Consider the following 9,883-nt stretch of genomic DNA (forward strand, 5'->3'; position numbering starts at 1 on the left):
TTCGGGGGTCGTGTTCATTCGGGGGTCGTGTGCATTCGGGGGTCGTGTGCATTCGGGGGTCGTGTGCATTCGGGGGTCGTGTGCATTCAGGGGTCGTGTGCATTCAGGGGTCATGTTCATTAGGGCAGAACAACGTTTCTACTTGGTTCAGATAGTACCTCCCTGTATCAGACAGTTTTCTTGTGTGTAGAACCCACTGAAACACGACTCCGGTCTACAACAGTGATTTTTCCAGGTGCTTTACATAGTAAGCAGGAAACTCACCTCAACCACCATTCTCTGCTTCCCCCAGCTGCTGTACGAACACAAGGTTCTCACCATCCAGAGGTGGGTGAGGGGCTGGCTGGCCAGGCGGAGGTGCAGACGGTCCCTGAGGGCCGTGGTTTATCTCCAGAGCTGTGTGAGACGAGTGGCTGCCAGGAGGGAGCTGAGGAAGCTACGGGTGGAGGCGCGCTCTGTAGAACACTTCAAGACGCTCAACGTGGGCATGGAGAACAAGATCATGCAATTGCAGAGGAAGGTGGACGAACAGGTGAGAAACGGCACTTCCTGTATGGACGTAGTCACTTCCTGTGTGGACGTAGTCACTTCCTGCTTCGAAATCCACCTATGTGGAAAGCTACAAATAGTAGTACTACTACAACTAAACAAACAAGTGAGACCAGGCAGTCAGGTTTCATGTTCATTTTGAGTAATGAATATTTTGGAAATCTTACTCTTTCGAGACACGCACTACTGTCTCCTTAGAAATATCTGTTTACTTCAGTATTGACCCCAGTTGAAAACAGGACATTGTTTCATGAGGTAATGCTGGTTGTTTGTCACATGTAAACCCTCAGTGTGTCCCCCCTCCCTCATGTAGCACAAGGAGAACAGAGAGCTCAGTGAGAGGTTGCGTACTGTGGAGCGGTCCCGGGCAGCGGAGAGCGAGAGACTGGGGAGAGAGGTGGAGCGACTGCGCGTGGCAGAGGAGGAGAGCAGAGTTAAAGCAGACGGGGTACCTTCCCTCCTGGAACAGCTGTCATTCCTCCGTCAGGAATTGGAGAATACCAGGGAGGAGAAAAAGGCCATACAGGAGGAGGCTAGGACATACAGGGTGGACACTGAGAAGGTAACACAACTGCTCCATTCACCTACTAACGTAGACGGAGAAGGTAGAGCTAATATGGTCGTTTCTCCAAAGTGACTAAGAAAACTGTCAACAGTGTCACTGACGAGTTATTTTAGGAATGGAACTTTCCAAGCCTGATGTTCCTCTACTGAGCCAAGGAGACAAGTGTCCACTAACGTGTTTCCCTCTTCCTGCCACTAGGTGGTGTCAGAGTTGAATGAGAACAACAGCTTGTTGGTAACAGAGAAAGACAATATGAATCAGCTGATCCAGGAACAGAGACAACAGATAGCAGGTACAGTGGGTCATGTTCATGATGGCACACAGTTTAAAAAAAAAACTTTTGCAATGGAAAACATAAACAAACACTTTCCGTTTTGCCTCTCCCTTTTTTCTCTCTGTTGTCTTCCATTTGTTGCCTAATGAACACTTCCCCGTTCCCTTTGTCCAGAGAGCAAGGCTAAAGACGGTATGCAGCTGGAGAGTGACCTCCGTGAGGAGCGTGACCACTACCAGAGTCTGCTGAGTGAATACACACACCTAAAAGAGAGACACGCCGACCTGAAAGAAGAGATGACTATCAGTGTGGTAAGATGAGTTAATGGAGGAGCATTATAGATCTTGGAGACTAGACGTTTAATTCATATGCAGCGGGTGTTGGAATGCTGTTATCCATCTCATACTGACATTCAAAGCTATTTATCCTACGTTTTATCCTAGCATTTTTGGATTAGTCATCTCTATAATATACCGACCTTGGTTTGGTTTGGCAGTGAAAGTGACACTGCCGCTTTCCTAGCTTGCTAGCCTGGATTTCAGTGGCTAAACCACTGCATACATTAGGTCTATATGAAAATAACGTATTGGTTTGGGGCTTCGGCTACCTATCTAACCTCCCATGCCGTGCTGTCTAACCAGATCACCAATAAACCAGGCCACCGGAGAACAGACTCCAACTACAGCAGCAATGAGTCTGAGGGAACTCCCAGCTCTGGATTCGCGGAGGGAAGAAACAGCTCCGTGAAAACTCCCAGCTCAACACGCAGCTCCTCGGGGTTCACCGAGTCGGAGACGAGATCTCTACGAGGAGACGTAAGGAACTCAAACATAAACATACGATCATCATCGTTGAGGTTTACGTGGATGCTCACCATCACCCATAGTTTCCACAACATCCGAGTGATGAACAAGGCTCAGGAGTATGATAGCACAAGGCTTCCACCCTCATAGTCCCACGCAGGATGCTTTGCTCTCCCGTAGAATTAGCTCAGTCTTATTTTTGGATGAACTAAAACACATGTTTTCTGTTGTTGTTATTGTTGTTCAGGACGCGTCGCACCAGGACGCGGTTGACATGTCAGTCCTGTTGAAGCTGCAGAGGAGAGTCACCGAGCTGGAGCAGGACAAACAGACACTGCAGAGACACCTGGATAAGCGGGAGGAGGCACAACAAGACCAGGTCCAAAATGCAGAGAAGCAAAAGACTGCGGGGAGAGCTGAGCTAGACCTGGAGGCTCTGAAAGTAATGACATTTCATAAATTATTACTGCACAGTTACATTTGACCATTTCTTAGTTAATATCTGGTCACTTCTGTATATGTAGAGTTGTTCTGAACTCTCTCTCTTCAGCGCCAGGAGCTGGAGTCGGAGAACAAGAGGCTGAAGACAAACCTGGCGGACCTGCGTCAGTCTCTAGCTACAGTCTCCAACCCCGGGGGTAAGACCAACCCCGGGGCTAAGACCAACCCCGGGGCTAAGACCAACCCCGGGGCTAAGACCTCCACCAGCAGCCCCGGGCCGGGCTCCCCTCCCTACACCGTGCTCCTTGAACAGCTCAACTCCTCCAACGAGGAGCTGGAGGTCAGGAAGGAGGAGGTGCTGCTCCTCCGCTCACACCTGGTCCGCCAGGAGGTGCTCAAACACAACAAGGTAGGAGGAGAGGAGGAAGTAGTCCCAAACGGTACCCTAATTCCCTATGTAGTGCACTGGTCCCTGGTCTAAAGTAGTGCACTATATAGGGAATAGGGTTCTATAGGGCTCTGGTCTAAAGTAGTGCACTATATAGGGAATAAGGTTCTATAGGGCCCTGGTCTAAAGTAGTGCACTATATAGGGAATAGGGTTCTATAGGGCTCTGGTCTAAAGTAGTGCACTATATAGGGAATAAGGTTCTATAGGGCTCTGGTCTAAAGTAGTGCACTATATAGGGAATAGGGTGCCATTTGGGACACTTCCCTACTATCAGCTAGTTTGAGCTAGGCAAATGCCGAGCAGAACCCCTCACCTTGATCACGTAATGAGTAGTTATTCGGGAGGTGAATTGTAGATCAGTGACTCTGCGCTGTCCGACTGGAAAAACGAACTAACATTCTGATTTACAAATACGTAGTACTTGTGTACTGTTTTGAATGTGTTTTTCTCTACACTGGCAGTACTTGACACCCTTTCCTTTTGGTAGGAAGCGTATGGAGAGATGCATAAGATGATTCATCTTGGTGAAACTCCACCCAAAGAGGCTGATGGGTAAACACTTTTCAACTCACCACACCCCTTCTGGATCCTTTTACATTGGTTGACTGCTGACGTCTTGGTTTATCTTGTTTTTTAGTTAGTTGACTTGATATTGGTTTACTGTTTCTCCTCTGTTTGCGTCAGATCCACTCCTGACTATCACAAGTTGAATGAGGATGGAGAGCTGTGGCTGGCTTACGACGGGTTGAAGGAGACCAACAGGTGAGCTGAGGGATAGCAAGAGGAATGTGTTCAAGGTTTTCTAAGGCAATACGATGGAACTAGATAAGAAAAAAAACTCTGATGATGAATATGTCTCTCTCTCTCTCTCTCTGTCTGTTTATCTGTTTCTTTGTCTCTCTGTGTGTCTCTCTGTGTGTCTCTCTCTCTCTCTCCTCTCTCCTCTCTCCTCTCTCTCTCCTCTCTCTCTCTCTCTCTCCTCTCTCTCTCTCTCTCTCTCTCTCCTCTCTCTCTCCTCTCTCTCTCTCTCTCTCTATTATGCTTCCTCCTCCCAGCCTGTTGGTGTTCTCAGCTGCAGGTGCAGGACAAGAGGCACGAGAAGGAGGTGGAGGAGCTGAAAGAGGAGGTGCTCAGGGTAAAAGAGGAGAACAGGCAGCAGCAACAGTTCCTCTCCCAGAGCCTCCTCCTCCCCCAGGAGGCCCGCATCGAGGCCAGCCTGCACCACGAGATCACACGCCTTACCAGCGACAACCTGGTAGGTACCAGCCAGGGCTGCGTTCAGCAGGGTACGACGTTGTGGAACGTTCAGATGTAAATAGGTTCTGTTCGACTCTCTGACATGTATAATAAGGTCTATTCAGTACTCTACTTCTATCTTACAGGACCTGATGGAGCAGCAAGAGAAACAGGACAAGATGATCCGCAAACTAAAAAAACAGCTCAAAGTCTACGTCAAGAGGGTAGAAGAATACGAAGGTATTCACACAGTTTATAATGCATTAATATGAGCTATAAATAATAGTGGTCCTAAAATAGATCCCAGTGGAACCCCCTATCTCCAGAGTTTTCTCCTTTGAAGTGTCCATTAGTTGATTATCACGTATAATATATACTGATCTCATTTCTACAATACTCTCTCTTTCTCTCTCTCTCTCTCTCTCGTTCTTTCTTTCTTTCTCTCTCCCCCCTCCCCCTGGCCGTTGGTCTCATTAGCTAGCGGTCAGATGGAGAGGGTGGCTCCAGGTCCAGAGCCTCGCTCTCCTGTTGGTATCACCCGGAAGGAGAGGGACTTCCAAGGCATGCTGGAGTACCGGAGGGGGGATGAGAGCAAACTACTGAAGAGTCTGGTTGTGGGTAAGTACTGCGTGTTTCCCTGTTATTTTGCAGCAAATACTTATTTTACATATTTCCCTATTGAGTTGTGTTTCCAATAGTGGAAAAAGTAAATGTTTGTAACAAGTAAAAGGCATACATAGATATATCAATCAATCTTTGTCAGAGCTGAAGCCTTGAGGTGTGGCTGCTAACTGGGCTGTGCTAACTGGGCTGTGCTAACTGGGCTGTGCTAACCGTGCTGTGCTAACCGTGCTGTGCTAACCGTGCTGTGCTAACCGGGCTGTGCTAACCGGGCTGTGCTAACCGGGCTGTGCTAACTGGGCTGTGCTAACTGGGCTGTGCTAACTGGGCTGTGCTAACCGTGCTAACCGTGCTGTGCTAACCGTGCTGTGCTAACCGTGCTGTGCTAACCGTGCTGTGCTAACCGTGCTGTGCTAACTGTGCTATGCTAAGGCGGCAGGTAACCTAGCGGTTAAGAGCGTTAAGCCGACCTAGGTGGAAAATATGCAAATGTGCCCTTGAGCATTGCACTTAACCTTAATTGCTCCTGTAAGTCTCTCTGGATCAGAGCGTCTGGTAAATGACTAAACTGTTGTTGTTTTTTAATGATGTTAACTGTGTTGATCCTTAGAGCTGAAGCCTCGCGGTGTGGCGGTTAACTTCCTCCCTGGTCTGCCGGCCTACATCCTGTTTATGTGTCTGAGACATGCTGACTACTCTAATGATGACCAGAGAGTCAGCATCCTGCTCAACTCTACCATCAACAGCATCAAGGGAGTCCTCAAGGTACAGCGTTAGCATCAAGGGAGTCCCCGAGGTACAGCGTTAGCATCAAGGGAGTCCCCGAGGTACAGCGTTAGCATCAAGGGAGTCCCGAAGGTACAGCGTTAGCATCAAGGGAGTCCCCGAGGTACAGGCGTTAGCATCAAGGGAGTCCCCAGAGGTACAGGTTAGCATCAAGGGAGTCCCCGAGGTACAGCGTTAGCAGGCCAGTCAAGGGAGTCCCCGAGGTACAGCGGTTAGCGTAAAAGGGGTCCCCGAGGTACAGCGTTAGTGTAAAGGGAGTCCCCGAGGTACAGCGTTAGCGTAAAGGGAGTCCCCGAGGTACAGCGTTAGCATCAAGGGAGTCCCCGAGGTACAGCGTTAGCGTCAAGGGAGTCCCCGAGGTACAGCGTTAGCATCAAGGGAGTCCCCGAGGTACAGCGTTAGCGTCAAGGGAGTCCTCGAGGTAACGCGTTAGCATCAAGGGAGTCCATCAAGGTTGATTTGGATTTTGATAGGCCTATGCTATTGTATGCTTATGGATTTCAGTGTGTTGAATTATGAGGGCGGCAGGTAGCCTAGCGGTTACAGGGTTCGGCCAGTAACTGAAAGGTCCCTGGTTCGAGTACCCGAGCCGTCAAGGTGAAAATCTGTCCATGTGCCCTTGAGCAAGGCACTTCACCCTAATTTGCTCCAGGGTTACTGTACCACTATGACTGACCTGTAAAACAACACATTACACTGCACCAATCCAGTGGATGTGACAATAAAACGTTAAATTAAATGTGAGCTTGAACATGACATCACATACTGAGGAGGTCAAGTTCAGTTGACCCATTGTAAAGTCCCGCCCCCTGAGTTACTGTTGTTTTTGGTTTTTTCAGAGGCGAGGAGATGACTTTGAGACTGTGTCTTTCTGGCTGGCCAACACCTGCCGGTTCCTACACTGCCTGAAGCAGTACAGTGGAGAGGAGGTAGGCTGGAGAGGATTAGTCTCTCATATGACAGTTATGGCTCGACTGATTTGAACACCTTAATCCACAGCTACCAAAGCACACTGTTTGCTTAGCAAGTACCGCTTCCTCCTGAGTCGGCTCCAACCCTCTAAATATTCCGTAGCACAAAATGGAGACACTTCAAGTTGTGGAATGAGTTTCACAGATGCCCGTCTTCTACACACACACACACACACACACACACACACACACACACACATACACGATGTAGTGCTAGTGTTCTGAGATTAGGATGGAAACACAAACCCCTGTGTTAACTGCTTTACAACCTTACCTGTAACTGCGGGTTGACCTCTGTTTATAACCATCTCCTCTCCTGTAGGCGTTTGTAAAGAACAACACCCCGCGGCAGAATGAGCACTGCTTGTGTAACTTTGACCTGTCAGAGTACCGTCAGGTCCTCAGTGACCTGGCCATCCAGAACTACCAGCAGCTGGTCAGATGCATGGAGGAGGCCCTGCAGCCTATGATAGGTGAGGAGACATTTAGCAGACGCTCTTATGCAGAGCCACTTACATTCAGTGTATTCAACTAAAGTAAGCTAATTAACCACATAATATGATCCGATGAGCAATGCTAGTGAGAGTGAGCAATGCTAGTGAGAGTGAGCAATGCTAGTGAGAGTGAGCAATGCTAGTGAGAGTGAGCAATGCTAACCGACAACGAGCAATGCTACCGACAACGAGCAATGCTACCGACACGAGCAATGCTAGCGACAACGAGCAATGCTAGCGACAATGAGTAATGCTAGCGAGAGTAAAGGATTAACAAGTACAGTAGTGAACACTTCTGAAATAACAATGCAAAGGAAGAGTAGCACTACTCACACAGTCCAAATGAGAAACAACAACAAAACAATTAACAAACAAGTGACATTTTATTGTCCAACAATATCCCAGTTCCGGGTATGCTGGAGCATGAGAACTTCCAGGGAGTTCTGGGGTCTAACCCACGGGCCTTCGGAAGAGGACGTCCAGTTTCCCCGGAGAGGCTGTTTACACGGTGGACAGCATCCTACAGCAACTCGGTCTCCGTCCACGCTACCCTGATTCAGCATGAACGTCGACCCCGAGCTCTCAAACAGGTGTGTGTGTTGAGGAGTAAACTCTTGAGACAAATCTAGATTTGATGTTCCATAGGGATGGATTGTTGCCTCTGTTTCTTTCTAGTTTGATATGTTATATCTCCCAGGGGGGGAGGCAGCAGTTCTAGTTGATATGTTTATCTCCCAGGGGGGGAGGCAGCAGTTCTAGTTTATATGTTATCTCCCAGGGGGGAGGCAAGCAGTTCTAGTTTAATATGTTATCTCCCAGGGGGGAGGCAGCAGTTCTAGTTGATATGTTATCTCCCAGGGGGGAGGCAGCAGTTTCTAGTTGATATGTTATCTCCCAGGGGGGAGGCAGCAGTTCTAGTTTATATGTTTATCTCCAGGGGGGAGGCAGCAGTTCTAGTTTATATGCTGTATGTTATATGTTATTCCCAGGGGGGGAGGCAGCAGTTCTAGTTTATATGTTATCTTCCCAGGGGGGGAGGCAGCAGTTCTACTTGATATGTTATCTCCCAGGGGGGAGGCAGCAGTTCTAGTTTATCATGCTGTATGTTATATGTTATCTCCCAGGGGGGGAGGCAGCAGTTCTAGTTTATATGTTATCTCCCAGGGTGGGAGGCAGCAGTTCTGTTTATATGTTTTCCCAGGGTGGGAGGCAGCAGTTCTAGTTGAATATGCTGTATGTTATCTCCCAGGGGGGGAGGCAGCAGTTCTAGTTTATATGTTATCTCCCAGGGGGGAGGCAGCAGTTCTAGCTGATATGTTATCTTCCAGGGGGGGAGGCAGCAGTTCTAGCTGATATGTTATCTCCCAGGGAGGGAGGCAGCAGTTCTAGTTGAATATGTTATCCTCCAGGGGGGGAGGCAGCCAGTTCTAGTTGATTATGTTTCTCCCAGGGGGGGAGGCAGCAGTTCTAGTTGATATGTTATCTCCCAGGGGGGGAGGCAGCAGTTCTAGCTGATATGTTATCTCCCAGGGGGGGAGGCAGCAGTTCTAGCTGATATGTTATCTCCCAGGGGGGAGGCAGCAGTTCTAGTTGATATGTTATCTCCCAGGGGGGAGCCAGCAGTTCTAGCTGATATGTTATCTCCCAGGGGGGAGGCAACAGTTATAGTTGATATGCTATATGTTATCTCCCGGGGGGAGGCAACAGTTATAGTTGATATGCTGTATGTTATCTCCCAGGGGGGAGGCAACAGTTATAGTTGATATGCTGTATTTTATCTCCCGGGGGGAGGCAACAGTTATAGTTGATATGTTATCTCCCAGGGGGAGGCAACAGTTCTTGTTGATATGCTATATGTTATATGTTATCTCCTAGGGGGGAGGCAGCAGTTCTAGTTGGTATGTTATATGTTATCTCCCAGGGGGTGAGGCAGCAGTTCTAGTTGATATGCTATATGTTATCTCCCAGGGGGGAGGCAACAGTTCTTGTTGATATGCTATATGTTATCTCCCAGGGGGTGAGGCAGCAGTTCTAGTTGATATGGTATATGTTATCTCCCAGGGGGTGAAGCAGCAGTTGTAGTTGATATGCTGTATGTTATATGTTATCTCCCAGGGGGTGAGGTAGCAGTTGTAGTTGATATGCTATATGTTATATGTTATCTCCCAGGGGGTGAGGCAGCAGTTCTACATCATCTGTTCTGTCACTCTCAACAACCTGCTGCTGAGGAAAGACATGTGCTCCTGGAGTAAAGGACTGCAGATCAGGTACAGCCCTTTGACATGTTTTCACCCAAAAATATTTCTATAGAAGCTAAAGGGTTATAGGCCCCAAGAATGATACCTGGGAAAACACTCATTGGACACTGTGTTAAAAGAATAAAAAATAAATGAAGATTTACTTGTTAGAGGACTGACTATTTGTTCTGATATGATTGAGACAGATGTATTTTGAAACGTTAATCTGTTTGTCACAAATTGGTTGTCTGTCCTCTGTACTGTGGTTTTTGATAACTGTAAAAAGGCCTTTTTATAAATACAGTACATTGGGATTGATTGGTTTCTCTCTAGGCACAACAAGTGACAGCTGGGGGAGAGGGGGCTGTCAGACTGTGGAGTTAAAGAGAGATGGGTTAGGGGTTAGCAGTGTCTCCTAAAGAGAGATGGGTTAGGGGTTAGCAGTGTGTCCTAGAG

At 48.1% G+C, this 9,883-nt stretch overlaps 1 pseudogene; it reads left to right on the forward strand.

Annotated features, from left to right (window-relative positions):
- Positions 1–9,883, forward strand: part of LOC112070357 (unconventional myosin-Va-like) — a 32,708-nt pseudogene that overhangs the window by 20,050 nt on the left and 2,775 nt on the right.

The sequence above is a fragment of the Salvelinus sp. IW2-2015 genome, unplaced genomic scaffold (assembly GCF_002910315.2).
Source record: "Salvelinus sp. IW2-2015 unplaced genomic scaffold, ASM291031v2 Un_scaffold1303, whole genome shotgun sequence".
In the NCBI taxonomy this organism is placed as follows: Eukaryota; Metazoa; Chordata; class Actinopteri; order Salmoniformes; family Salmonidae; genus Salvelinus; species Salvelinus sp. IW2-2015.